The 8058-nt window shown below is 40.9% G+C and overlaps 1 pseudogene; it reads left to right on the top strand.

Moving 5' to 3' along the window:
* The first annotated feature begins 7047 nt into the window (after nt 1–7047).
* Nucleotides 7048–7853, top strand: Gm8595 (annotated as a pseudogene).
* Nucleotides 7854–8058: the final 205 nt, after the last annotated feature.

The raw sequence follows: 8058 nt of genomic DNA on the forward strand, positions 1-8058 counted from the left end.
TGTGACTCCTCCATTTTAAGGTCTTTTCAAAAATCATATCATTTCAGGCAGCTGATAGTTGTTTGTAATTGATGTCTTACTTACCTTTTATATTAGAGCTCATTTCTGCTTGCATTTTTCTATTTTGACTGAGTTTATTTTTTTTCTTCCAGAAAAAAATATTAATTTATTTCAGTTTTCTGGAGATGAGTTAGTTCCCCCACTACTCAAACAAAACAAAACACAAAAAACAAAAAACAAAAAACAAAACACACACACACAAAACCTTTTTTTTTTTTTCTGCTGGGATAGAATTGTAAACTGGCAGTAATTTCAATATTTGCCAGCCAGTTTTCTAAAACCTGACTGCATGCCCAGGCAAACTTTTATTATCTGGTCTTGTTCAGACTATAAAGAAGGACAGAGAGCAGCCAGCAGCTGACCTTTTTTGAATGAGGAAGCACACAGCCCTCAGGGCCATTCCACTTCCTCTTTATTGCCTCTCTACCACTTTGTCCCTGTAGAGGAACTCAGAGGGAGAGCAGGACAGTTGGAGCTGCCTAGGCTGGGTAAGCCTGCTTCAGCCTTTCTCCCTTTGCAATTGCTGTTCCTTCTTGGGGCAATGCCTTTGTCTGGTCCTGGTTCTTCTAAATTAGATAATTCCTACTTACTTATATCAATTTTCAGTTGTCCCAATTTGGGAGGGGCTGCTACTGGCCTCCTGTAGGCAGAGCTCAAGGATGCTATCAAACATCCTGCAATAAGTAGGACAGCCCATAGCAAAGAAAGACATAGTTGCAAGTGTCAGCTGTGCTAAGGCTGAGCCAGGGGACTTTACAAGGTTAATTCCTAGTCTGCTGGGTCTTGACTTGAATCCACTTTTGTTTGAGTGAGTTCCCATCAGTCATCATAAGAGAATATTATTATCTTTATTGGACCTTCACTGTATATAGTTTATCTATCATTATACTATTTCATCCTGTTTTCTCCATGTATGATAAGCTAATGAGTAATGCTAATGCCTAAAATGCAAAGATTAGACACATTGATGATAAATCCTCCCCCTTTGAATTATGCTGAGGATGTAATGAAATATAATAAATGTTTCTTTCCTCAAATGCATGGGATAATTTCACATCACTAGCAACTTGACCCCCAGAGCATGCCAGCTCCTCATTTTCCTCTCAGTCGTTATGTCTCAGATCCTCTCTAAATGCCTCCCTCAGCTCTTATCTGCCTTCACCAGTCAGAAGAAGGAGTGAAACACTTAGTGGAATTTTTAAGGAAATCCCATGTATGTGTGTATGTGGGTGTGTGTGTATGTATGTATGTATATATGTATGCATGTATGTATGTATGTGCATCGTGTTCATACAGTTCCCACAAAGGCCAGAAGAGGGCATTGTATTCCCATGGAACTGGAGCTATTGGTGGTTGTGAGCTGCCTGACGTGGTACTAAGAATTCAACATTGGTCTCCATTAGCAGGACATGCTTTTAACTGTTGAGCCATCATCCAGAGCTCCCACCCAATATGTTTAAGTGGGAAAACGTAGAAATAAGGCAAACTTAGTGGCTTATACCAGTAATCCTGGCACCTGAGAGGTGGAACACAAAGAGAGTTCAAGATCATTCTCTACTATGTAGTGCATTTGAAGTCAGAAGAAACAAATTAGGTCAGCCTCAGAAAAACAAAAACCACAGTTTCTCTTTTTATGGACCCTAGAGATTGTATAAATACATGAAGTCATACACACACACACACAAACACACAAACATATGCAACATGACAACAGAAGTGAACATGCTTAGGGGAATATAGGAGACTAACAGGAGGGAAAAGATAGAAAGGAAAAGATAGATGGTATGGTGAGGAAACTGGGTATAATTACATAAAAATATCCTTATGAAGCTCAGTACCATGTACAATAAACAAATGCCAATAATAATTGGAATAATTAGAACACATCAAAACTTGTATAGCCGGGTGTGGTGGCACACGCCTTTAATCCCAGCACTTGGGAGGCAGAGGCAGGCAGATTTCTGAATTCGAGGCGAGCCTGGTCTACAAAGTGAGTTCCAGGACAGCCAGAACTACACAGAGAAATCATGTCTCAAATCAAAAAAAAAAAAAAAAAAAAAAAAAGACTTGTATAGATGTGAGACAAAATAAGTTTCTTTGGTCCTATTAGTAATTCAGAGATGACAACATTAAAATTCATCTCAATTTAGTGCTGTATCTAAGGCCATAAAACTAGAAATTGAGACAAAATAGAGTTTTTGTGAATATGAAGTACAAGATTTTTTTTCCAGGGAGCCATCTCATTGTTTGCTTTTTTCTTTTCATAATTAATTCTTTGGGGGATCAGATAAACTGAACAAATCTTACAAAGTTTCTAACTTCATGGTAGCTTATAAAATGGCATGTACTAAAATTATGGTAGCTGTCACCCTTCACCAGCCTGGAGGTGTCACTTTCTCATAATTGAACTAATTTTTTAGTTTTCCAGCTTCTCTCCAAATTGTATTTAGGAACCCTGGATTTGACTTTGAATGAATCAGTTCTAAATCATTTCTACCTGGCCACTGCTGAAAATCAGTCTTTACAAGGGCAGGTGGCTGAGGTTATAAATGCTGATGTATTCAAGGACTCAGCCGTTATCCCATAGAAAGTCCCATGCCATACTTAGATGCTTCCCACCTCAGAAACACACTGTCAAACATGCTGGCACTAAAAATGAACACAGCAATTACTCTGGTTATTCACATTTTTTTAAAACCTTGGCCGTCCTCTTCTCCCTTGCTATTTAGATAGGCTGTAAGAACTTCCTTGTAATGCAGCAATTCTCAACCTGTGAGTCATGACCCCTTGGAGGTCAAATGACGGTTTCACAGGGGTCATATATTAGGTATCCTGCATATCAGATATTTACATTACAATTCATACCAGTAGAAAAATTATAGTTACGAAGTAGCAACAAAAATAATTTTATGGTTGAAGGTCTCCATGACACAGGGAACACCATAAGGGTCACAGCATTAGGACTAAGAACCATTGATCTAAGAGATTATATCCCATATAAACACTACATGACTTCAGAAAAGAGGCCATAGCCTTTTACCTAGTTGTTTCTTAGTATGCTCAAATTTTAGCTACCACAGTGTGAGAAAGGCCAGGCCAAAGAAAAGCCACTTGTAGGTGTGCCACTCGTATGGATGGCCTTCCTATCAGATAATGTAGCTGAGTAAATCTTTCTTGTAGTACAGGGTCTTTTGGTCTTCCAGCAGAGCATTATGAGCTGTGAAAACTGACCCTGCCATGATTTAAGAGAATCTGGCAGCATCAGATTTCTCGAGGTGGGATTTCGTACAGCTCAGCCTAGCCTTGAACTCATTACATAGCCCAGGATGATCTTAAACTTCTGATTCCCTTGATTTACTTTCCAAGTGGTGAGGTTACACAAGTGTGTCACCGTGTCTAGTTTATGCAGTGCTGGGGATTGAACCCAGAGCTTCGTTTAGGCACTCTACCAAATGAGTAAAATCCACAGAACTCAAAAGGTGGCAATCCTTCTTTGGTGTGAAAAATGTAAGTGATAGTTCATAGGGGGTTAGATTTAGGCTTCCAAATCTAGGGTACAATGTTTATTCAGCTGTGGTAATTGGCCTATCCACTTTCCATCTATGGGAGTTTTCTCCCTGCCACTGAGGTCACCAATCCAGACACTCCTGACTTTATTGCTGTTAAAAGCCTGGTCAAAGATTAACCCTAAAGCAATCTTTCTGACGCCTTGTAAGGGAGAATTTATGTTCTCCTCTGTTCTGACGTAACGTTTGTTATCTTGTATGAAAGAAAACATAAATTCTCTTGCAGGTCCAGACACATTATATTACCTCTTTTCTCTACCACCCGATATGGGAAAAGACTATCAATTGCCTAATCATGAATGATGATAAAATTAAAAATTAACAGCTTTCACCATGTTATATATTTCTGTAATTTTACACACACACACACACACACACGAGAGAGAGAGAGAGATGTGCTTACTTTTTTCTCTAAAGACAATTTATATACGAACATACAATACCATATTATTCATCCTTTAAATGGGATAAGAGAAGATAATAAGTGAAATAAGCAGAAAAAGGCAAATACTATGATTCTACTTAAGAGAGAAACCTAGAGTCATAAAATTGATGGAGATATAAAGACAAATGTTACAGTCTCTAGGTGGAGTTCAGTTAGTATAGTGTTTTCCTAGAAGCTATGCCCTCCAGCACTACATAAACCTGGCTGGGTTGTTATCTCAGCACTTGCTGGGTGGGAGCTGGAAGAGAAGAAGCTCCACGTTATATAATGAGTTCAAAGCCAGTCTTAGAAACATAAGATACAGTCTTACAAAAGAGACAGAATGTTGTGAGATGGTTAGTGCTGATAAGAATGCACTTATTTAATGTCACTGCAGTGTACATTTAAAAGTGCTTACTATGGGAAAGCTGAAGAGATTGCTCAGTGATTAAAGAGCTGGTGTCTCTCCTGCTGCACACCCAGATATAGTTTCAAACACCCATATGGTGGCTCTCAATGCTCTATAACTCAACTTCTAAAGGTTCTTCCACAATGCACATGGTATATAGACATACATACTGGCAAAAATACCTACACATAAAATAAAAATAAATAATTTTTTAAATAATTGTTGCTATATATCCAGGGATATAGCTTCGTAGAATATTTTCCTACCATGTATAAAGCCCAGAGTTCAATCCTCAGTATTGGTTTTATGTTTTAAAAAAGGCATTGCAACAACCAAACATGGTGATGATACCAGCACTCAAGAGGCTAAAACAGGCCGAGTGTGGTGGCATATGCCTTTAATCCCAGCACTCTGGAGGCAGAGGCAGGCAGATTTTTGAGTTTGAGGCCAACCTGGTCTACAAAGTGAGTTCCAGGACAGCCAGGACTATACAGAGAAACCCTGTCTTGAAAAAACAAACAAACAAACAAACAAACAAAAAGGAAAAAAAAGAGGCTAAAACAGAAGGATTATAAATTTGAAGCTATCCTGGGCTTCACAGTAAGACGTTGTCCAAAAAATTGTAGCTAAAATGTCAAGTGTTAGGTTATGTGAACGAATGTTAGCACATAGCATAGTATCTGTTTGTTTGTTTGTTTTAAATATTACTTTTTGGCAGTGCAGTGCAGTGGAACCCAGGACCTTATGCTGGCTAGAGAAGTACTCTGCCACTGAGCTACATCTACAGCCCCCACCCCCACTCTGCTCCTCTCCCAGTTTAACACAAATTGTTACTTCTAAATATCACCAAAGTATTATGCAAGCCATGCCAGAAGCTTGTCTCTGGAAGAAGCTACACTGACGCCTTCTAGGTGGTTTCGTTTCTTCCTCATGAGGCTTCTGTGGAAGGGACAGAAGGCACATGTTCAGTAAACCACTTCTCTTTCCCATCACATGCTGCTCAGAGAGTTTGAGTTCAAAGTTTAGCCCTGAGAATTGAATTCCACTTTCTGGGTGTTAAAGTTAGCAAGAACCCTTCTTGCATTCCAAAAGAATGCAACTTGTATTCCTTTGAGGCAGGGATTGTGAATGTTTTGTTTGTTTTCTTTGTGGCCCCTTTGACCATTATTGCAACAGACATTAGACATGAAGAGTCACTGAAGACATTTGCCCTATGGACTCACCTAGAAAAGGCAATTTGGGGACTGGAGAGATAGTTAAGTGATTAAGAGCCCATATTACTCTTTCAGAGGATCTGATTTCGGTTCCTGGTACCCACATCAAGCAGTTTAAAGTTCAACTATAGGGTGTTTAACACCCTGTTCTGGCCTCTGCATGCTCTACAATACCCTCCAACACACAGCCTTTCTCTCTCTCTCTCTCTCTCTCTCTCTCTCTCTCTCTCTCTCTCCACACACACACACACACACACACACACACACACACACAATTTAAAAATAACCCAGGCATGGTATCTCATGCCCTTAATCTGTCCGATGAAGAAACAGAACAGGCAGATGAATGCATTTCTATGAGTTTGAAGCTAGTATGGTTTACATAGTGGGTTCCAATCTTTCCAAGGCTACAAAACTGATCAGCCCAATCAATTAAAAGTAAAAGGAAAGAAAAAGTGATTTTTCAAAACTTAGGGGGAATGTTTGGTAACCTGAAATTTTTCCTTTTGCTTTTCTCTTTAAACACATATCTAATTATTGGGCTAGATAGCTCAGTGGTTAAGAGCTGGTATTGCTCTTGTACAGAATCTGGGTTCAGTTCCCAACATGCATTGCAAATGAATCATAGTTACCTATAACTCCAGGGGAACTGACACTATCTGACCTTGAGTATCAATGTATATGTACACAAACACATATACATAACCAAAAAAATCTTTGTCTTAAAATATATCAAATCATTCTACTATAGTATTATTTAATAAGTTAACTGTATTACTATACATAAAATATTTTATGGTTTTTATTTTCATTTATATTTGTTTATTTACATCTTAAACCCTGCTCCCTCCCAGTGCCCCCTCACAGAGTCCCTCCCCCACACCCATCCCCCTTCTCCTCTGAGAAGGTGGGTCTCCCCTGGGTATCCCCACTTGTTGTGGGACCTATGTGGAGCCTGAGCTGCCTGTCTGCTACATGTGTACCAGGGGCCTCGTTCCAGCTGGTATACGTTCTTTGGTTGGCAGCTCTGTCTCTGAGAGTTCCCAGGGGTTGAGGACATAGAACCTGAAGAGGTCATCTCCTGAAGCCAGGCAGAACCCCACTGGAGAGATAAGGACACCACCTACCCACAAAACTTTCGACACAAAATTTGTCCTGTCAAAAAAACTGCAAGGATACAGATGGAGTGGAAATTGAGGGAATAGCCAACTGATGACTAGCCCAACTTGAGACTTGTCCCATGGGCACACACCAATCCCTGACACTGTTAATGATACTCTGTTATGCTTGCAGACAGGAACCTAGTAAGGCTGTCCTCTGAGAAGGTCCACCCAGGAGCTGACTCAGACAGATACAGACACCCACAGCCAAACATTGGACTGAGGTCAGGTACTCTTATGCTTCCATAAGAATTGAAGGAAGAATTCGATGCCCCGAGGGAGGATGGGAACCCCATAGGAAGACTAACAGGGCTAATTTATGTTTTCTAAATGCCTCTCCCCCAGGGGTCCTCATTAGAGCAATATCTTCTTTAAACCCTACATGGCAATCCCGGACATACTGTCCTGATGCCCAGGGAAGGCAGGGCAGCCTGGAAGTCCAACTACTTCCTTAAGATCATCCAACTTTTGGACAATTACCTGAAATGCTTCATTGTGGGAGCAGACTATGTGGGCTCCAAGGAGATGAACAAGATCCCCATGTTCCCTCAAGGGAAGGCTGTGGTGCTTATGATAGGCAAGACCACCATGATATGAAAAGCCTTCTGGGGGCACCAGCTCTGGAAAAAAATGCTGCCTCATATTTGGGGGAATGTCTTCACTATTTGGGCTTGTCTTCTTCACTAAGGAGGATCTCATCAAGATTAGGCTAATCAGGTGCTACCTGCTGCCAGTGCTGGTGCCATCACCCCATGTGAGGTCTCTGTGCCAGCCCAGAACACTCATCTGGGTCCTGAGAAGGCTCTTTCTTCCAGGCTTTAGGCATCACAACTAAAACCTCCAGAGGTACCACTGAAATTCTCAGTGATATGCAGCTGAAAAAAACAAGAGACAAAGTAGGAGGCAGTGAAGCCACACTACTGAAGATGCTAAACATCTCTCCCTTCTCCTTTTGGGTGCTCATCCCTAGCCAAGGCTGAAAGCAAGGAAAACTGAGAGGAATCACATAAGAATATGATATTTGGAATCTTTGACTAATCCCCTCTCAAAGCTACCAATTTAGCCAGCTTAATTTGAGAAACAAGGAAATGAAAGCTTACTTCTCTAAGGGGGAGGGGGAGAAGGGGGAGGGGAAAGGGAGAGAGGGAGGGAGAGGGGGAGGGGGAGGGGGAGGGGGAGGGGGAGGGGGAGGGGGAGGGAGAGGGAGAGCTTACCCCAAGGCCAA

The sequence above is a fragment of the Mus musculus genome, chromosome X, assembly GCF_000001635.26.
Source record: "Mus musculus strain C57BL/6J chromosome X, GRCm38.p6 C57BL/6J".
NCBI classification, from domain to species: Eukaryota; Metazoa; Chordata; class Mammalia; order Rodentia; family Muridae; genus Mus; species Mus musculus.